Here is a 23,320-nt window from a genome sequence, read left to right on the forward strand (position 1 = left end):
ACTGTAATCTTTTATTCAAAAGGATGACATATCTCCTCTTTTATGCTGTTGTTTCGGTTGAGGCTCCGGGACCCTCGTATTAAAAAGGCCTGAGCATAAATAAGTGTCACGGGTGTCTAATCAATTTTTTTTTCTAATTTCACGGTTGCAAATAATGATCTGTGGGTTTCTAAAATCAATGCCTTTACTGTAATCTTTTATTCAAAAGGATGACATATCTCCTCTTTCAAGCTGTTGTTTCGGTTGAGGCTCCGGGACCCTCGTATTAAAAAGGCCTGAGCATAAATAAGTGTCACGGGTGTGTAATCAATGTTTTTTTCTATTTCACGGTTGCAAATAATGATCTGTGGGTTTCTAAAATCAATGCCTTTACTGTAATCTTTTATTCAAAAGGATGACATATCTCCTCTTTCATGCTGTTGTTTCGGTTGAGGCTCTGGGACCCTCGTATTAAAAAGGTCTGAGCATAAATAAGTGTCACGGGTGTGTAATCAATTTTTTTTTCTAATTTCACGGTTGCAAATAATGATCTGTGGGTTTCTAAAATCAATGCCTTTACTGTAATCTTTTATTCAAAAGGAGGACATATCTCCTCTTTCATGCTGTTGTTTCGGTTGAGGCTCCGGGACCCTCGTATTAAAAAGGCTTGAGCATAAATAAGTGTCACGGGTGTGTAATCAATGTTTTTTTCTATTTCACGGTTGCAAATAATGATCTGTGGGTTTCTAAAATCAATGCCTTTACTGTAATCTTTTATTCAAAAGGATGACATATCTCCTTTTTCATGCTGTTGTTTCGGTTGAGGCTCCGGGACCCTCGTATTAAAAAGGCCTGAGCATAAATAAGTGTCACAGGTGTCTAATCAATGTTTTTTTCTAATTTCACGGTTGCAAATAATGATCTGTGGGTTTCTAAAATCAATGCCTTTACTGTAATCTTTTATTCAAAAGGATGACATATCTCCTCTTTCATGCTGTTGTTTCGGTTGAGGCTCCGGGATCCTCGTATTAAAAAGGCCTGAGCATAAATAAGTGTCACGGGTGTCTAATCAATGTTTTTTTCTAATTTCACAGTTGCAAATAATGATCTGTGGGTTTCTAAAATCAATGCCTTTACTGTAATCTTTTATTCAAAAGGATGACATATCTCCTCTTTCATGCTGTTGTTTCGGTTGAGGCTCCGGGACCCTCGTATTAAAAAGGCCTGAGCATAAATAAGTGTCACGGGTGTCTAATCAATGTTTTTTTTCTAATTTCACGGTTGCAAATAATGATCTGTGGGTTTCTAAAATCAATGCCTTTACTGTAATCTTTTATTCAAAAGGATGACATATCTCCTCTTTCATGCTGTTGTTTCGGTTGAGGCTCCGGGACCCTCGTATTAAAAAGGACTGAGCATAAATAAGTGTCACGGGTGTCTAATCAATGTTTTTTTCTAATTTCACGGTTGCAAATAATGATCTGTGGGTTTCTAAAATCAATGCCTTTACTTTAATCTTTTATTCAAAAGGAGGACACATCTCCTCTTTCATGCTGTTGTTTCGGTTGAGGCTCCGGGACCCTCGTATTAAAAAGGCCTGAGCATAAATAAGTGTCACGGGTGTGTAATCAATGTTTTTTTCTATTTCAAGATTGCAAATAATGATCTGTGGGTTTCTAAAATCAATGCCTTTACTGTAATCTTTTATTCAAAAGGATGACATATCTCCTCTTTCATGTTGTTGTTTCGGTTGAGGCTCCGGGACTCTCGTATTAAAAAGGCCTGAGCATAAATAATTGTCACGGGTGTCTAATCAATTTTTTTTTCTAATTTCACGGTTGCAAATAATGATCAGTGGGTTTCTAAAATCAATGCCTTTACTGTAATCTTTTATTCAAAAGGATGACATATCTCCTCTTTCATGCTGTTGTTTCGGGTGAGGCTCCGGGACCCTCGTATTAAAAAGGCCTGAGCATAAATAAGTGTCACGGGTGTCTAATCAATGTTTTTTCTAATTTCACGGTTGCAAATAATGATCTGTGGGTTTCTAAAATCAATGCCTTTACTGTAATCTTTTATTCAAAAGGATGACATATCTCCTCTTTCATGCTGTTGTTTCGGTTGAGGCTCCGGGACCCTCGTATTAAAAAGGCCTGAGCATAAATAAGTGTCACGTGTGTCTAATCAATGTTTTTTTCTAATTTCACGGTTGCAAATAATGATCTGTGGGTTTCTAAAATCAATGCCTTTACTGTAATCTTTTATTCAAAAGGATGACATATCTCCTCTTTCATGCTGTTGTTTCGGTTGAGGCTCCGGGACCCTCGTATTAAAAAGGCCTGAGCATAAATAAGTGTCACGGGTGTCTAATCAATGTTTTTTTCTAATTTCACGGTTGCAAATAATGATCTGTGGGTTTCTAAAATCAATGCCTTTACTGTAATCTTTTATTCAAAAGGATGACATATCTCCTCTTTCATGCTGTTGTTTCGGTTGAGGCTCCGGGACCCTCGTATTAAAAAGGCCTGAGCATAAATAAGTGTCACGGGTGTCTAATCAATGTTTTTTTCTAATTTCACGGTTGCAAATAATGATCTGTGGGTTTCTAAAATCAATGCTTTTACTGTAATCTTTTATTCAAAAGGATGACATATCTCCTCTTTCATGCTGTTGTTTCGGTTGAGGCTCCAGGACCCTCGTATTAAAAAGGCCTGAGCATAAATAAGTGTCACGGGTGTCTAATCAATGTTTTTTTCTAATTTCATGCAGTGACGTGCAGTAATAGGAGGCAGGGGAGGCAGTGCCGCCCCTGTCCAATCAGGGAAAAAAAAGATTTAAAATAATATTTATTAAAAATAAAAAAAAGTATATTTTTTCTTATTCTTTTTGGCCACGCCCACCCAAGGGTACCCCCCCACCCCCCCCATGGCGATTTTACCCACATCATAATTTTATTTTACTGGGCTTGCGCAGTAGTCACATTCATCATAGTACCCATTGTTGCGCAATTAGGAGGCAGTGAGCCGGTCCGCTGCCCTCCATTAATTGCGCAACATGGATCTAAAATACCAATCCTCTGCTCACTTAGAGCTGCGCCACCCACTGGTGACTGCCGGGCCCTCATAGTAGCTCCATTGGAGGCGGTTCTCAAAACCGCCTCCATAATGAGCTGGATCACTCAGCCAATCAGCATTCAGAATTGCAGGGAGGCGTGCCTGCTGATTGACAGAGTGACTGTGGGTCATGTGACATTGCGCCGGTCTGTTTAGTTCAGGCGGGAGTGGGAAACTGACCATAGGAGGTAGAGCTGCTGCAACTGCGTGTGTGCCCGTAATGCCCTCCCTGCCCGCAGCTGAAAAAATCCAAAGTGCTCAGCTCACTGCAGTGCTCAGTGAGTCAGGACTCAGCAGCTGCGGTTGTGGAGTGTGGAGGAGGTCCTGGGACCTGGAGGAGGACTGTGCTGCAACAGTGTGGTGGCGTGGAGGAGAGAGAGGAGAGAAGACTCAGGAGGAGTAAGTAATACAAAAAATAAACTTATCAGCATGGGCAATCTTGTTTTAAGGCAGCTGAAGGGTTAATGGCATCCCTGTCTAATCTCCCCCTTGTGACAGTGTTCCTAAGTAAAAATCCGGCACCTCTGTCCTAACTGTGCAGTGTACGCTGCAAATGTGACTCTGAAAATATTCTGAATTTCTGAAACAACTCTAGCAGCATCACTGTTAAAATTGCCAAGTGTATTTTTTCCCTGTTGGAAAAAATATGCATTGTGCAATTTTAACGGTGCTGCTGCTTTTATTAACTCCCCTTGTGACAGCTAGCACATCTGAGCACGTCTGAGCACCCCCAGCTTTATGTGAGTGAATGCTGACTTTGTGCAAAATGTTGTGGGGTGGGACTAAGGGGGCAATTGACTTGCAGTAAGGGGGCAATTGACTCCATAGTAGGCAGCATATAGAGAGAGTGATGAGAGGAATACCCACAAGCAGAGAGAGAGCAGGGCAGCCAGCATAGCTAAGAAGGATCATGCTGCACTCCTTGCATACTCAGTCAGAAACTTTTGCAAAACTTGCTGTCTCTAATATCCTTAATTGAAGAAAGAGTGCTGCTTTTCTACATGTGTAACTATAATCCCTCCTGCAGTTATGGTGCACATCGTTTTTTTATTTTTTGTGGGAGGGGTTTACTTGTTGGGTCAGTGCATTATGTGTTGCTGTTTAAGCAGTGGTAGGTTCCACTTCCTTCTATTGTAGCTTTTGACAGGAACAAGAGATCCCTTTTTTCTGTGAATGGTGATTTAGCTCCATAGGTCAAGAACTACATTCCTCCTTCTTCTGGTTTAACCCTTTGGCTTCCAAATGACAGCTGAGGTACTAAAATTGTAATGAGCAAAGCCTGTTATGTATATATATATATATATGTATGTGTGGACAGTGTGTGTATATACTGTGTATGTATGTATGAGTGTATATCTATCTATCTATCTATATATATATATATATATATATATATATATATATTAAAGTAAATGCAATAAAGAAATAGGTACGCTGATGTCACTTTTTAACAGATTTTCTATTGTAAATGGGAAGGGGGGTTAACTAAACCCAGATACATGTATTGTAGCTCTTTAATAGTTATGGTACTGTTAAATAAACTGTGTGTCAGAGTGAGAGAGTCTGTGTGTGTGTGTGTAAAAGGGAGTGAGATTAAGAGAGTTTGTGTGAGTCTGAGAGTGTGTGTGTAAAAGGGAGTGAAAAGGGAGTAAAATTAAGTCTGTGTGAGAGTCTCTGTGTGTAAAAGAGAATTGAGAGTTTGTGTCTGAAATTGTGTGTGTGTGTAAAAGGGAGTGAGAGAGAGAGTCTATGTATGTCTGAGAGTCTGTGTGTAAAAGGGAGTGATATTAAGAGAGCGTGTGTGTCTGAGAGTGTGTGTGTAAAAAGGGGTGAGAGACAGTGTCTGTGTGTGTGTGTGTAAATAGAGTTAGAGAGTCTGTGTCTGAGTGTGTGTAAAAGAGTGAGTTTGTGTGTGTAATAGCGAGTAAGAGTGAGAGAGTCTGTGTATAAAAAGAAGCGAGAGTGAGAGAGTTTGTGTGTGTCTGAAATTGTGTAAAAGGCTGAGAGTGAGTGTGTGTGTCTGTGTGTAAAAGGGAGTGACAGTCTGTGTGAAAGTGTGTGTGTGTGTAAAAGGGAGCATGTGAGATATGTATGTGTGTGTATATAATTTTGGGTTGGGACTGGGGTGGTCCATACAGTGGGCAGGAGATACAGGGGTGGAAAAAAGGGTCTTGGCTGGGGGCCCTTCAAGTTTGTTGTGCCCAGGGCCCCACAAATTCTAACGGTGGCCCTGCTGGGTAACAGCTGCCTTGCACATCTTTGTGCAGATTTGTGCTCTCTTTCTCTCTCCCTTCTCTTTCTCTCTCTCTCCCCTTTCTGTCTCTCTCTCCCCTTCTATCTTCCCCTGCACCCTCTCCCTCCCTTCCTTCTCAATCTCTCTCTCTCAATCTCTCTCTCTCCTCTCCTCTCCCCTTTCTGTCTGTCTCTCTCTCTCTCTCTCTCTCTCTCTCTCTCTCTCTCTCTCTCTCCCCTCTGTGTCTCCTCTCTCTCCCCTCTGTCTCTCTCTCCCCTCTGTCTCTCTATCCCTCCCCCTCTGTCTCTCTATCCCTCTGTCTCTCTCTCTCTCTCTCCCCCCCCCTCTCTCTCTCTCTCTCTCTCTCCCTCTCTCTCTCTCTCTCTCTCTCTCACCGTATCTCTCTCTCTCCCTTCTGTCTCTCCCTTTCTCCATCCCCCTCTGTCTCTCTCTCCCTTCTGTCTCTCCCCTCTCTCTCTCCCTTCTGTCTCTCCCTTTCTCCATCCCTTCTGTCTCTCCCTTTCTCCATCCCCTCTGTCTCTCTCTCCCTCTCTCCCCTCTCTATCTCCTCTGTCTCTCTCTCTCCTCTGTCTCTCTCTCTCTCTCTCTCCTCTGTCTCTCTCTCTCTCTCCTCTGTCTCTCTCTCTCTCTCTCCTCTGTCTCTCTCTCTCCTCTGTCTCTCTCTCTCTCTCTCTCTCTCTCTCTCCTCTGTCTCTCTCTCTCCCCTCTGTGTCTCTCTCTCTCTCCCCTCTGTCTCTCTGTCTATCTCTCTCTCCCTGTCTCTCCCACCCCTTCTGTCCAATTTACATCTAATATCTAATTTCCTTCATTCTCTTGATATCCTTTGTTGAAAATCATATCTAAATATGCTTAGTAGCTGCTGATTGGTGGCTGCACAATAGATACCTCATGTGATTGGCTCACCCATGTACATTGCTATTTCTTCAACAAAGGATATCTAAAGAATGAAGGCATATCCTAGCCAGTGCCTCACCTGCCTCTGACCTCACTGCACGTCACTGATTTCATGGTTGCAAATAATGATCTGTGGGTTTCTAAAATCAATGCCTTTACTGTAATCTTTTATTCAAAAGGATGACATATCTCCTCTTTCATGCTGTTGTTTCGGTTGAGGCTCCGGGACCCTCGTATTAAAAAGGCCTGAGCATAAATAAGTGTCACGGGTGTCTAATCAATGTTTTTTCTAATTTCACGGTTGCAAATAATGATCTGTGGGTTTCTAAAATCAATGCCTTTACTGTAATCTTTTATTCAAAAGGATGACATATCTCCTCTTTCATGCTGTTGTTTCAGTTGAGGCTCCGGGACCCTCGTATTAAAAAGGCCTGAGCATAAATAAGTGTCACGGGTGTGTAATCAATGTTTTTTTCTATTTCACGGTTGCAAATAATGATCTGTGGGTTTCTAAAATCAATGCCTTTCCTGTAATCTTTTATTCAAAAGGATGACATATCTCCTCTTTCATGCTGTTGTTTCGGTTGAGGCTCCGGGACCCTCATATTCAAAAGGCCTGAGCATAAATAAGTGTCACAGGTGTCTAATCAATTTTTTTTTTTTCTAATTTCACGTTGCAAATAATGATCTGTGGGTTTCTAAAATCAATGCATTTACTGTAATCTTTTATTCAAAAGGATGACATATCTCCTCTTTCATGCTGTTGTTTCGGTTGAGGCTCCGGGACCCTCGTATTAAAAAGGCCTGAGCATAAATAAGTGTCACGGGTGTCTAATCAATGTTTTTTTCTAATTTCACGGTTGGAAATAATGATCTGTGGGTTTCTAAAATCAATGCCTTTCCTGTAATCTATTATTCAAAAGGATGACATATCTCCTCTTTCATGCTGTTGTTTCGGTTGAGGCTCCGGGACCCTCGTATTAAAAAGGCCTGAGGATAAATAATTGTGTAACGATATCTAATGAATTTTTTTTTTTATTTCACGGGTCATATACATGATTTCTGGGATTCTAAAATCAATGCCTTTCCTGTAATCTATTATTCAAAAGGATGACAGTACTACCAAAATACAGCCAATGAAGGGCCTTAGGAAGACTGAGCCAAGGTTGGATTGTAGTATTTGGTTAGGCTAATCATGATGGCCATGTAGACCACCACCACCGAGAGTCCTGGAAGTAACAGGGATGATGAGATGAAAGAGCTAAGAATAGTAGAACTTGAAACAACAGAGTTAGCCATGGGTGTTAGTGCAAAACCACTTGGCTTTTTTTTGCCTTTGGGTGCGGCTATTCATGCAGGCCATATAGAGCTGACACCATTCGGTGTCGTATCAGCTATTAAACTAATAAGAACAGTACTACCAAAATACAGCCAATGAAGGGCCTTAGGAAGACTGAGCCAAGGTTGGATTGTAGTATTTGGTTAGGCTAATCATGATGGCCATGTAGACCACCACCACCGAGAGTCCTGGAAGTAACAGGGATGATGAGATGAAAGAGCTAAGAATAGTAGAACTTGAAACAACAGAGTTAGCCATGGGTGTTAGTGCAAAACCGCTTGGCTTTTTTTTGGCTTTGGGTGCGGCTATTCATGCAGGCCATATAGAGCTGACACCATTCGGTGTCGTATCAGCTATTAAACTAATAAGAACAGTACTACCAAAATACAGCCAATGAAGGGCCTTAGGAAGACTGAGCCAAGGTTGGATTGTAGTATTTGGTTAGGCTAATCATGATGGCCATGTAGACCACCACCACCGAGAGTCCTGGAAGTAACAGGGATGATGAGATGAAAGAGCTAAGAATAGTAGAACTTGAAACAACAGAGTTAGCCATGGGTGTTAGTGCAAAACCGCTTGGCTTTTTTTTGGCTTTGGGTGCGGCTATTCATGCAGGCCATATAGAGCTGACACCATTCGGTGTCATATCAGCTATTAAACTAATAATAACAGTACTACCAAAATACAGCCAATGAAGGGCCTTAGGAAAACTGAGCCAAGGTTGGATTGTAGTATTTGGTTAGGCTAATCATGATGGCCATGTAGACCACCACCACCGAGAGTCCTGGAAGTAACAGGGATGATGAGATGAAAGAGCTAAGAATAGTACTACTTGAAACAACAGAGTTAGCCATGGGTGTTAATCCAAGACCGCTTGGATTTATTTTTGTATTGGGTGCGGCTAATCATGCAGGCCATATAGAGCTGCCACCATTCGGTGTTGTATCAGCTATAAAAATAATAAGAACTGTACTATCAAAATACAGACAATGAAGGGCCTATGAAGACTGAGCAAAGCTTGGATTGTAGTATTTTGTTCGGCTAATCATGATGGCCATGTAGACCGCCCGTAACAGGGATGAAAGTGCTAAGAATAGTACTAATTGAAACAACCGAGTTAGCCATGGGTGTTAGTCTAAGACCACTCAGCTTTTTTTTGGGGTTGGGTGCAGCTAATCATGAAGGCCAGATAGACCTGCCACCATTTGGTGTTGTAACAGGTAGGAAAATGCAAAGAACAGTACTACTTAACACAACCTACTTACCATGGATCCCAGAGCATATGTTTGGTTGTTATATTTTGTAAGGGTAATCATGCATGCCATATAGACCTCCACCGATAGGGTGAGTATGAGTAAGAGCTATTAAAATGCGTAGGACATTACTAATTAACACAACATAGTTACCATGGGTCGCAGACCAAGAGCAGATGTCTTATTATTATATTTTGTATGGGTAATCATCCAGGCCGTATAGACCTCACCAAATAGGGGGAGTTATAGAGATTAAAGTGCTAAGAATGGTAGTACTTAAAATAACAACCTCGTTAAAATAGGTAGCAGACCACATGTCTTATTATTATAATTTTTCAGGGTAATCTGGCAGGCCATATAGAACTCCCCCGATAGGGGGGGGGGGAACAGGGATTAAAGTGCTAAGAAAAGTACTAATTAACACAAGCTAGTTGGGTCCAAGAACGCATGTTTGATTATTAGAATTTATTAGGGTAATTATATATCTAACAAATCTATTTCTCTTCTATCGATTCTATCTAACTATCAATCTATGTATATCTATGTATCCTATCTATCACTATCAATCTATCTTCTGTCCGGGATGTTTTGAGACAGCCACTTTGGGAATGTTAGTTGATTTAGACCCATTATGGCTTAAAAGCAGACTCTGCATCAACTATGTAATTTTCCATGGGAGTTTTGCCAGGGATCCCCCTCCAGCATGCAACAGTCCAGGTGTTAGTACCCTTGAAACAACTTTTCCATCACTATTGTGGCCAGAAAGAGTCCTTGTAGGTTTTAAAGTTCGCCTGCCTATTGAATTCAATGGCGGTTCGCGCGGTTCGCGTGTTCGCGAACAATACCGGAAGTTCGAGTCCGCCGTTCGCGAACCGAAAATTTAAGGTTTGCGACATCACTAATGATGACTTTATAGTCTAATAAACCTTATGAGACTTTATATTATCCTGCAATCTACAGTATACATATTTGTTTGGTCTTTGCTTTCCTTCTTTCACCAGGTGTCAAGCAGCCTTAGCAGAGAGAAGCTTCGGACCGATATACCTGCTGTTTTCTCATGCCTAAATACTATTGCTGTAAGCTAGGAAATGCTTTCTTTATAGCAAAGGGACAAGCACCTACTATCCTGTTATCTGTGACTATGAAAGTCTACCAGTCTGTTTGGCTTATGTTATATTGCTAGATTACTCTGCATACTTTAATGTACTTCTCGGCTACCAACTTGCTGTCATGGGCCATTTATTGTTTATGAGACCTATCTATATTAATGTCAAAATAACTTGTATATTGCAGCACTGTGCTCTCTTAATACTTGTCTGATGTATTGATCTTAAAGTGGATGTTTTGGCTATACATCCCTTATGTCATAAGTTCCTATGTCTTTCTCTCTTACTTCTCAGGTATAACCTTACCTCACACATGAGTATCTTTTGTTGTGCACTATAAGACGTGGTTATGTAATTTACTAGTTGAAAAGAAGGAAAAGAATGCTTGTCATAAGCAGATTGTTTGTGTTATTAGTGTTTCTATATTAGTTGATATAGTTACACAACTTGTTCTAACGCTCCAGTGAATTTTAAGTCTCCCAGGACTATCAGTTAAAGAGAAAAGGTTTTGCAGGCCCTGCTCAATAAATAATGGGTATAGATTTCATATAAATGTCTGTTATTTCTTTCTTTTCTTTCTTGGAAGAGCTATACCCCATTCGGTTGTCCCCTGGAAGGTATATGCTGGCGGTGCTAGTAAGTGTGTGGGAGTATGTGTAGAATAGTAATCACCCTGGGATATATTCCCTCTTGCAACCAAAGCGGACTAGGTGACAGACCTTCTATGTCTGATACATAATGTGTATTTACTATAATCCCAATAAATTCTGGCGGTACTAGGAGATCTGTGCAAGTATGTGTGAGGTAATGGTCACCCTGGGATATATTCCCTCTCGCATTACCTACATGCGGACTAGGTGACGAACCTTCTATATCACATATAATTCTGTATGCTCCTGTGGTCCCAAAAGACTTCCACTAAAGTGCACAGTATAAGCACTATAACAGTACCTTCGCTGTAATGATCCAGATCCAAGCCGTGCAGCTCCGTCTCTGTCTCCCACTAACACACGGCCGCTGTACAATACTTCCGGGTAGGGGGTGTGTCAACCAGTGTCTCCCATTCAATCCAAAGGTACGTTTGGTTCAAACACAAAAGGAGCGTGTGTAGCCGGTCACAATGAACGCAAAATAGGAAAAGACACGCTCTTGCAAAATTTAATATAAAATGTCTGCTTTATTTGTAATCCTTTAAAAATGTATAAATACAAGCCACCAATACAAAGAACATGGGAAGCGCAGCACAACGGCTTACTCGTTTCGGGTATAACCCGTAGTCATAGCCTGACTTGTGCACATCCTAACAACCTTAAAAACACTATACTCGTACATGATTGGTCTAAAAATTAAAAGGAGGAGTTGCGCTCCGCTCATGTTACACCTGTATAATAAGCACTTTTGCTTTGATCACTAACCTATGAGATTCGAAAATAGGCATTTCGAATATAATATAAATATGTGTAATATGGGAACAAAAACACATGCAATTACTTAGTGTATGCTCACTTCTTTAGAAGATAGTGAGTCGTAAAAAAGAAACAATTGGATGCCGTTTTCTAATAATAGCATACAAAACACTGTGTAAAATATGCTGAATAGGTATGGCATATATATGTGTAAAGTTAACCTCTGCTGGTTAAGTGGATATATAGGTGTGGGTTAAACATGGGTATATATAACAAAGAAGTAATCTATTGTTAAACAATACTTTTACCCTGTTATTCTCAACATGTTAATGTCTGTACAAACATAGAACGAAAAACAGTATAAAAAATAGAAAATATAAATCTCTTGCAAAGAGGTACAGCTCACCACTTTAGGCATATACTTGCGTAGTACTTAGAGACTCTGATATGTGGTGCCATATATTGCATAATACATAGATGCCTGATTAGCCTGTGGGGATAACAAACAGAATCTATTAATATGTAATAATGTGATATGCAATAGTACAAAAACTTGTCTCTGTGTCTATATACCAACAAGATAAAGGGCACTCCTTGAGAGGTACACTAACCTAATAGATTAGCAGCTAAGAATATGTTTGGTGTTATTCCCAAAAATGTATTATGTCATAATTCGAATTTAAACCTGCTGGATGTCTGGTCTTTAGTTTAAACATCCAGAAAATTTCTCTCTTGGCAAGAAGTTTGTCCACATCCCCCCCTCTACTGGATGTTCTCACTTGTTCAATGGCACATCATTTCATTGTGTTCAGATTGCCATTATGTTTCTCAGAGAAATGTCTTATGAGGGGGTTTGAGGATTTTCCCCTTCCAAGAGTAGAAAGGTGCTCCCTCATCCTTGATTTGATGTCCCTGGACGTGAGTCCGAGGTACTGAATATTACATTGTACACATCTAATCCTAAAGATAACATTTCTGGACATGCAATTCATTAGGGACTTTATTTGGAAGACCTCTCCTGTTACACATGAGCTAAAGTACTTTGTCCTATCTAAATACTCGCTGGGTTTGCACTTATTGTGCCCACAGCCATACATTCCTGTACCCCTTAACCAGGTACTGTTACTGGTAGTGTCCTGTTTCAAGAGTGTTGGGGACAGGATTGAACCTAAAGTAGGGCTCCTTCTGGAGCTACATCTGATTCCCTGTTTCACTAGACCTGTTAATTTATCATCAGCAGCTAAGATAGGGAAATGTTTCTTTATTATCTGTGTTATCTGAGGATACTGGGAGCTATAGCTAGTGATGAATTTGACTCCCGAAAAAACCTTTTATGATTTATTTGCACCTTTAAGAAGTGCTGTTCTCTGTTTCTCATTGCATTGTTTCCTGGCCTTAGTTATGATGTTCCTATGGTAACCCTTTTTAATTAGCCTTTGTTCCAATTCATCGGCTTGTTCTTTAAAATCGGCCATGTCACTACAATTTCTTTTCAGGCGAAAAAATTTGCCTTTGGCCACTGCTGCTGTGTGTTTTGGATGACAGCTTTTCCCATGCAGGAGAGAATTACCTGAGATGGGTTTCCTGTATGTTTTGGTGATTATGGTACCATCCCTCATACCCATTAGGGTTAAATAAAGATAATTAATCATTGAGGGTTGTATCTCATATGTAAAACTTAGTCCAATCTGGTTGTGATTAAGAGAATCTATGAAGAGATGTCTTCACAGGACCCCTCCCATATGAATATGAGGTTGTCTATGTATCTCCTATACATTACTATGTCATGCTTAAATTGGTTCCTATCTCCAAAGATGTGCAAGAGCTCCCACCAACCTAAAAATAGGTTGGCGTATAATGGGGCAAATTTTGCTCCTATCGCCGTTCCACATCTTTGGAGATAGAACACCCCTTCAAATTGAAAGAAGTTGTGTGTTAATAAAAATCTAGTAACCCTCAATATACACACTATCTTCTAAAGATGTGAGCATACACTAAGTAATTGCATGTGTTTTTGTTCCCATATTACATATATTTATATTATATTCAAAATGCCTATTTTCGAATCTCATAGGTTAGTGATCACAGCAAAAGTGCTTATTATACAGGTGTAACATGAGCGGAGGCCAACTCCTCTTTTTAATTTTTAGACCAATCATGTACGAGTATAGTGTTTTTAAGGTTGTTAGGATGGGCACAAGTCAGGCTATGACTACGGGTTATACCCGAAACGCGTAAGCCGTCGTGCTGCGCTTCCCATGTTCTTTGTATTGGTGGCTTGTATTTATACATTTTTAAAGGATTACAAATAAAGCAGACATTTTATATTGAATTTTGCAAGAGCATGTCTTTTCCTATTTTGCTTCTCAGGACTATCCTCTCAGAATGTATCACATCTTATAATATACTATGCTGTATTTATATATTAACTTAGCAGCAAATTATACTTAACTACTTAGCATTTCCATACCGCAGTTACCAGGTCTCCCCTCCTAAACCCCTCCTAAAACCCTCGACTTCAGGCAAGTCTATATGTGACAATGTTTATCACTAACTGATTTTTGAGTTGCCCCTATTCTATATTACTTCAAGCGGTGCTTACTTGCTGACAAAATATTGTAATCTCATTACTACTATGGTGCCTTATATATATTAGGAATCCACTTATTTTCATATCTATTACATGACATTAGACCCAATTGGATCTCACCACTACTGCATTTATACACTAAAAACACAAGTTTAACTCTTATTGTTATAGCTACTATTATAAGTTCATATATATATATATCACGCCACACCGCGCTGCATGGAAATGTCTGTGTCACAGGTACCCATGGCAACACCGGGTAAACAAATACCTCCGGTTACCATGGAGATGCGTGAGAGTAGGAGCGTATGCAGCCAAACACCCGATGGGCACAAAAATTAAGTGACAAAGTGGTAACAAAGAATGGGCCATGAGTGAATGCCCGATTTAAACACAACAGTGAAAGATATATACATATGTAGAAAAGGTATCTATATTATTGAATACAGGGGAATTAACCACATCACTGTAAATAATGGCTAGTTGTTCCGCTACATAAACCCAAGGTTGAACAAACAGCACAGCCCTCTATACCAAATGCGGTATCAGGGCATGTGGGATGTAGCAAGCAAACATAAAGCAAATATAGTATATTATCATTGTATTGGCATCATACTCTAGAGGAGTAGGTAGAAACATATCACAACCGGATGACTCCCATAGTGTCCATATTCATTTATAGCAACAGCCAAAGTCTATGTTAGCATTCAGTCCCCGAGGTGTTACTGTATCCAGGGTGAAAATCCACTGGGCCTCCATCTTCAGCAATGCTCGTCCTCTGTCACCACCTCGCCTATGGCGAGGGACATGGTCAATTAGTATCACCCGTAATGAGACGACACTATTGCCCGCTTCCGCACAGTGGCGTGCCACTGGCTGTTCCGACCGTCCCTTGTCAATGGCCTGACGGATAGCTGTCTTGTGATTGGCCAGACGTTCCTTGAACGGTGTCACTGTTTTGCCAATGTAATATTTGGAGCACGGACAGATAATGGCATAAATCACAAATTCCGTGGAGCAGGTAAGTCTGTGCTTAATTTTGTATCTCTTGTTGTTGTGGGGATGTTGAAAGGTGGTCCCTGCCAAAAGGTTATTGCATGTAACGCAACTGCCACACTTGTAGCAACCTGGTTTTCCTCTGGTCAACCACATCTGTTTCTCGTAGCAGTGTGTTGGGTCACTTAACACCAACAAATCCCTCAGGTTACTTGCCCGTTTATATACCACTCTTGGTTCCGGCATATCCGTAAAGGGAAGGCTTATGTCCTTGGACAACATTAGCCAGTTCTTTTTAATCACATTCTGTGCCAACCTAGACCCTGGGGTGTAAGTTGTTATGAAGTTCAATCGCTTAGGTTGTTCATTCCTAGTTCTTTTAGTAGTAGCCGAGTCTTGAGTTAGGCCCAGTGCCTTGCAGCATTGTTGTTCTATAAGCGTTGGTGGATAGCCCCTCTCCAGAAATCTTTCAGACATTTCAACAAGCTGTTTCTCCTTGTGGGAGTCATCCGTATTGTTACGGACAACCCGCAGGAGTTGAGAGGAGCTGACACCGTCCTTTTGAAATTTGGGGTAAAAACTATGATAATGGAGAATGGAATTTTTGTCGGTCGGTTTCTTAAACAGAGTTGTTTCTAACCTATATCCCCTCATAGTTTCTACCTTAAAAATTTCTAAATCCAAAAGGTGGATTTTATCCCTGCTGTGTTCCATTTTAAATCTGATGGTTGAGTCAAGGGAGTTCAATTCATCAACCCATTTAGCAAGACTCTCAGATGTGTCACTCCAAACCAGAAAGACATCATCTATGTTCGACCCCATCGCTGTGCCCATAATCTGTAAAAAATATTTATATTCAAAACGAAAATAGTTTTTCTCTAGACAGAACTCCAACAGATGTAGAAGAAATTCGATAGGGGGGCACGTATACATGTGATTGTCAATTAGGATTGTCTTACCATGTCAATACCATGGGCATGGGGGATCACGGTATATAAACTTACCACATCCATCGTGACTAAGATGTCATTTGTGGTCAAGTCATCCATACCTTTCAGCAGTTTGATTAATTCCGAAGAATCTTTCAAATGTGCTGGTGTGTTCTGTACTACTGATTGGAGGTAGAAATCAATAAACTCTGCCAATGGTTGCATGAGTGATCCCCTGGCAGAAACAATAGGTCTGCCAGGGGGGTCCTCAAGCGATTTGTGTATCTTTGGTAGTAGGTAGAGAATTGGACAAATCGGATGCTCTACCGTAAGAAATCCCAATACATCATCATTAATAACACCTGCCTGAAGGGCCAGCCCTAAGAATGAATCAATTTGTTTTTTAAAAAGTAATGTCGGATTGGATTGGAGTGGGCGATATGTATCAATATCTTGTAGCTGTTTAAACGCCTCCCCTCTGTATTGTGAATAGTCAAGTATCACAGTAGCACCACCCTTGTCCCCTGGCCTAATGACTATATCCCTGTTGGTAGACAAAGATCTGATGGCCCGCCTCTCTCCACCTGTCAGGTTATCCCTAGACATAGGTAGGCTTTTATGCGATTCTATAAGTGAGGTGGTGCAGATTTGGTGAAACGTTTTAATTGATGAGTGGGTGTTACTGGGTTCAAATGTACTTTTCATCTTGAAAGGTTTAGGGGTATACTCCTCTGCATCTTTAAAGAAATCTTTGAGCTTTAATTGTCTTTGGAATCTCCCCATGTCAACCAGCAGGTCAAATAAATCACAGCATGGGGTAGGTATAAAGGATAGTCCTTTGTTCAATATTCTTAGTTCGTCACAAGTAAGGGGGCGTTTGCTTAAATTATAAACTATTGTGTTTTTCTGGCGTTTTCGTCTTGCCCCTCCCCCTCCTGAGGTTTCCACCTCTGGGCCAATGGCTAAAGGGGGCTTCTGGGCAGAGCGTGTGGTTACTCCACTGTGTGTACTGACACTAGGGGTCTGATTCTCACCTTCTGAGGAGTCACCCCCACTTCTGTCCACTGTAGTGAGGTTAATACGTCTATTTTTGTTAAAGGGCTGTCTCCTACGTCCAGTCCAGAAATTATCCTTTCCAAACAACCAACTGTATACCTTCTTTTCTCTGTAATCGTTTTCAACAGTCACAAATTTTTTGTTTTTGAAGGTCAGGAGGTCTTGTTTGTACTTAGCAATTTGGGTCTTTAGTTTAGTGATCCAGTCAGTAGTAGTGTCAGATGTGAGAACAGTCAGTAGAGAGTCTTTTACTGTGTCAATTTCTTTTCTAATATTAGATTTAAACTTGGAAACCTCCTCTATCACCAGCAACATAAGATCATGGGAACACTTACTTAAGATACCACACCATCTTCTACAGAAATCAATGTTATTTCTACCCAAAGTGGGGATGTTATTTACCCTGAACCCTCTAGGTATAAATTTCAATTTGTGGTATTTTGATAAGTATACCGCATGCAAATGAAAATCTACCTCTTTCTTTTCAAGATGTAAAAGCTTGTGATAAATATTGTTGGGTGTCTCACCTTTCGTTTCCTCTAACTCCTGTAGGTCTGCCTCACAGCGAATGCGGGCTGCATCAGCCTCAGTGAAGGCAAAATCTTCTATATGTCCATATGGGTCTTCACTAATGGACACCTCCTGTGTAGTGACTGATGTTTCCATACCAATACAACTTGGTGGTAAAAAGGTCCCCTGTTAACAATAACTGAACAGGTCCTGAGTATTATCCACAAATATAGCAGCAAATGTCAATGTAGAAAATAAGTGAATGGGTGCACGTTTCAAATAAATGTAGATACAAATCGGTTGTGGGAAACGGCACTCGCCAAATATACATCCACCAGGTGCTCAGCAAGGCAAAGTACAGACAGTAGAATAGAACTGGATCCAACGGACAGCTTCCGTTGTCAAATGTGATCCAAGAACAGCCGGCACACAGGAATTTTTCAAAGATCCGATTTATTAGGCAAAAGAGAAACCAGACGTTTCGGCTCTACTGTGAGCCTTTCTCAATGGTATACAGACCGGATAATGTGAACCCCAGAACACCAACCTTAAATACCTACCCATAACACAGTGACCGCCAATCAGCTTGCACGGCTGCGCCGCTCCTTCCCGCACATACTAAACACACCTGAGCATTCAATAACAGCTGATTCCAGGCAGGCGCGTCATGACGTCATCATGCCACACCGCGCTGCATGGAAATGTCTGTGTCACAGGTACCCATGGCAACACCGGGTAAACAAATACCTCCGGTTACCATGGAGATGCGTGAGAGTAGGAGCGTATGCAGCCAAACACCCGATGGGCACAAATATTAAGTGACAAAGTGGTAACAAAAAATGGGCCATGAGTGAATGCCCGATTTAAACACAACAGTGAAAGATATATACATATGTAGAAAAGGTATCTATATTATTGAATACAGGGGAATTAACCACATCACTGTAAATAATGGCTAGTTGTTCCGCTACATAAACCCAAGGTTGAACAAACAGCACAGCCCTCTATACCAAATGCGGTATCAGGGCATGTGGGATGTAGCAAGCAAACATAAAGCAAATATAGTATATTATCATTGTATTGGCATCATACTCTAGAGGAGTAGGTAGAAAAGGTTATTGCATGTAACGCAACTGCCACACTTGTAGCAACCTGGTTTTCCTCTGGTCAACCACATCTGTTTCTCGTAGCAGTGTGTTGGGTCACTTAACACCAACAAATCCCTCAGGTTACTTGCCCGTTTATACACCACTCTTGGTTCCGGCATATCCGTAAAGGGAAGGCTTGTGTCCTTGGACAACATTAGCCAGTTCTTTTTAATCACATTCTGTACCAACCTAGACCCTGGGGTGTAAGTTGTTATGAAGTTCAATCGCTTAGGTTGTTCATTCCTAGTTCTTTTAGTAGTAGCCGAGTTTTGAGTTAGGCCCAGTGCCTTGCAGCATTGTTGTTCTATGAGCGTTGGTGGATAGCCCCTCTCCAGAAATCTTTCAGATTTACAGAACACACCAGCACATTTGAAAGATTCTTCGGAATTAATCAAACTGCTGAAAGGTATGGATGACTTGACCACAAATGACATCTTAGTCACGATGGATGTGGTAAGTTTATATACCGTGATCCCCCATGCCCATGGTATTGACATGGTAAGACGAATCCTAATTGACAATCATATGTATACGGGCCCCCCTATCGAATTTCTTCTACATCTGTTGGAGTTCTGTCTAGAGAAAAACTATTTTCGTTTTGAGGATAAATATTTTTTACAGATTATGGGCACAGCGATGGGGTCGAACATGGTCCCATCCTATGCCAACATCTACATGGCAATGTATGAGGAAGACAATGTTTTCTCTAGGCAGAACCCCTTCAGATTATACAGACAGTATATAGATGATGTCTTTCTGGTTTGGAGTGACACATCTGAGAGTCTTGCTAAATGGGTTGATGAATTGAACTCCCTTGACTCAACCATCAGATTTAAAATGGAACACAGCAGGGATAAAATCCACTTTTTGGATTTAGAAATTTTTAAGGTAGAAACTATGAGGGGATATAGGTTAGAAACAACTCTGTTTAAGAAACCGACCAACAAAAATTCCATTCTCCATTATCATAGTTTTCACCCCAAATTTCAAAAGGACGGTGTCAGTTCCTCTCAACTCCTGCGGGTTGTCCGTAACAATACGGATGACTCCCACAAGGAGAAACAGCTTGTTGAAATGTCTGAAAGATTTCTGGAGAGGGGCTATCCACCAATGCTCATAGAACAACAATGCTGCAAGGCACTGGGCCTAACTCAAGACTCGGCTACTACTAAAAGAACTAGGAATGAACAACCTAAGCGATTGAACTTCATAACAACTTACACCCCAGGGTCTAGGTTGGCACAGAATGTGATTAAAAAGAACTGGCTAATGTTGTCCAAGGACACAAGCCTTCCCTTTACGGATATGCCGGAACCAAGAGTGGTATATAAACGGGCAAGTAACCTGAGGGATTTGTTGGTGTTAAGTGACCCAACACACTGCTATGAGAAACAGATGTGGTTGACCAGAGGAAAACCAGGTTGCTACAAGTGTGGCAGTTGCGTTACATGCAATAACCTTTTGGCAGGGACCACCTTTCAACATCCCCACAACAACAAGAGATACAAAATTAAGCACAGACTTACCTGCTCCACAGAATTTGTGATTTATGCCATTATCTGTCCGTGCTCCAAATATTACATTGGCAAAACAGTGACACCGTTCAAGGAACGTCTGGCCAATCACAAGACGGCTATCCGTCAGGCCATTGACAAGGGACGGTCGGAACAGCCAGTGGCACGCCACTGTGCGGAAGCGGGCCATAGTGTCGCCTCATTACGGGTGATACTAATTGACCATGTCCCTCGCCATAGGCGAGGTGGTGACAGAGGACGAGCATTGCTGAAGATGGAGGCCCGGTGGATTTTCACCCTGGATACAGTAACACCTCGGGACTGAATGCCAACATAGACTTTGGCTGTTGTTATAAATGAATATGGACACTATGGGAGTCATCCGGTTGTGATATGTTTCTACCTACTCCTCTAGAGTATGATGCCAATACAATGATAATATACTATATTTGCTTTATGTTTGCTTGCTACATCCCACATGCCCTGATACCGCATTTGGTATAGAGGGCTGTGCTGTTTGTTCAACCTTGGGTTTATGTAGCGGAACAACTAGCCATTATTTACAGTGATGTGGTTAATTCCCCTGTATTCAATAATATAGATACCTTTTCTACATATGTATATATCTTTCACTGTTGTGTTTAAATCGGGCATTCACTCATGGCCCATTTTTTGTTACCACTTTGTCACTTAATATTTGTGCCCATCGGGTGTTTGGCTGCATACGCTCCTACTCTCACGCATCTCCATGGTAACCGGAGGTATTTGTTTACCCGGTGTTGCCATGGGTACCTGTGACACAGACATTTCCATGCAGCGCGGTGTGGCGTGATGACGTCATGACGCGCCTGCCTGGAATCAGCTGTTATTGAATGCTCAGGTGTGTTTAGTATGTGCGGGAAGGAGCGGCGCAGCCGTGCAAGCTGATTGGCGGTCACTGTGTTATGGGTAGGTATTTAAGGTTGGTGTTCTGGGGTTCACATTATCCGGTCTGTATACCATTGAGAAAGGCTCACGGTAGAGCCGAAACGTCTGGTTTCTCTTTTGCCTAATAAATCGGATCTTTGAAAAATTCCTGTGTGCCGGCTGTTCTTGGATCATATATATATATATATATATATATATATATATATATATATATATATATATATATACATACATACATACATATACATACAATTTAGCCAATTCAATTAAGCTTTATTAGCATATACATAAACAAATACACACATACATACATACACACATGCATACATACACAAAAATACATAAACATACAACCATACACATACACATATGTATACATACACAAACAAACACATACATACACACATACATACATACACACATACATACACACATGCAAAGTGAATAAAAGTGCACTTAAAGGGACACTTTCGTGATTCAGATAGAGCATGCAATTTTAAGCAACTTTCTGATTTACTCCTATTATCAATTTTTCTTTGCTCTCTTGCTATATTTATTTGAAAAGGAAAGTCTAGAACCTTGGACAGCACTTGTCTATTGGTGGATGAATGTATCCACCAATTAGCAAGAACAACCCAGGTTGTTCACCAAAATGGTCCGGCATCTAAATTTACATTCTTGCTTTTCAAATAAAGATACCAAGAGAATGAAGAACATTTGCTAGTAGGAATAAATTAGAAAGTTGCTTAAAATTGCATGCTCTATCTGAATCACAAAAGAAAAAAATTGGGTTCAGTGTCCCTTTAAGAGGATTTGTACAACTGAAGTTTTACAAAGAAGTTACAAGTAAAGGCAAAACTCACAGCAAAGGGAAAGTTTTCAGTTTCATTAGTTCTACCGACTTGCTCAACACAGATCCCCCGGCCAAACCCACGACTTTGCTGGTCCCTTCGCTGCCCCACTTTACAATGTAGCCGGCTTGTCACGCTTAGCAAACACCAGTGTTACCCTTAAATGACTTTGACAGAAGGATACTCACTAATCTCCATGCTCTGGAACAGTGAACTCTTGCAGTTACATGTACAGGAGACATTGGGCTGTGTGGCTGCGCTCATGCTGTTCAGCCCCATCAAATTATACATTTAAAAGAAAATTGAAATATACAAAAATAGTAAAACAAAAATAAAAAGTGCTTGAGAGTCAGATAGAGTGCCGTCCTGCGCATGGGGGGCCCATCGCTACATGCCAGCCCGGCTACTGAACAAGTCACTAATAAGGGCCCCATGCGGCAGCATTGCAGCTTCCCCCACTTCAAGTCCAAGGAGATTGAGTTTCAGATTCAGGGACTAAGAGCCTTCAATAGGCTTGAAACGTATGTTTGTTTCTGAGGACCCCATGAGGAAATAAAGGTTCTTTTAAAGAATTTTGGAGGCTGGAATATTCTTTGCTTTTGGATTGTTTATTGGGACTTGGCAGGTCCTTTTATTCTGTGCCCCACAAGGATTGGTGTGCTGTTTTCCAAACTTTTTGAGTGATTATATTCAGATTCAGGGAGGCAGAAAAGGGATAGAGCAGTGATTCGTAAAGTTTTATTATTAGATGAAGAGGTTCCGACAGATAAATTATGGATGGCTAGATGATTAGATAGGATAGATGATAGATAGCATAGAATCGCACTTTCTCCAATCACAAATTCTTCATATTTCTACCATTTAGGAGACATCGGTTTATGAACTCAGTATATTTGCTGACGAGTAAATAATCTGCTATTCACGGCGGCACACCTGAAATCTCTCACGGCACACTAGTGTGCCGTGAGAGAGTGGTTGAAAATCACTGGCTTAAATCATTGCATCGTGTTCAACTGATACTTTGCTCAACTAACGTTTTGTCATGTACGCCATTTGACATCTACTACATGTTTTCTATTTTGCATAACCTCAATAAAAGATTATTCAAGTGAGGTGAAAATATTGTAAATTCATTCAAATATCTTTGGCAACTTTATAAATACAAATGTCATCAAATTTTTTGCAGTGTAATTTTATTATGATTTCTACTGTGCACAATATATTTGTTTACTGCATATTTTTATTTCATTTTTGAATTTATTCTTTTTAATGATTTTTAAATTGTGATTTTTTGCGAGTCCTATTGTAATATGTGCATCTCCTTACATACATAAATGCGGGACTCCCCTTTGTGAGAAACACTGTTCTCAAGGTAGAAACTGCCTTTCTTTAGAAATAGTACAGGGGCTTCGATCAGGCCTTAGACAAACTCCAACTTCTCTTTAATAAGTGTGA

The sequence above is a fragment of the Bombina bombina genome, chromosome 5 (assembly GCF_027579735.1).
Source record: "Bombina bombina isolate aBomBom1 chromosome 5, aBomBom1.pri, whole genome shotgun sequence".
NCBI classification, from domain to species: Eukaryota; Metazoa; Chordata; class Amphibia; order Anura; family Bombinatoridae; genus Bombina; species Bombina bombina.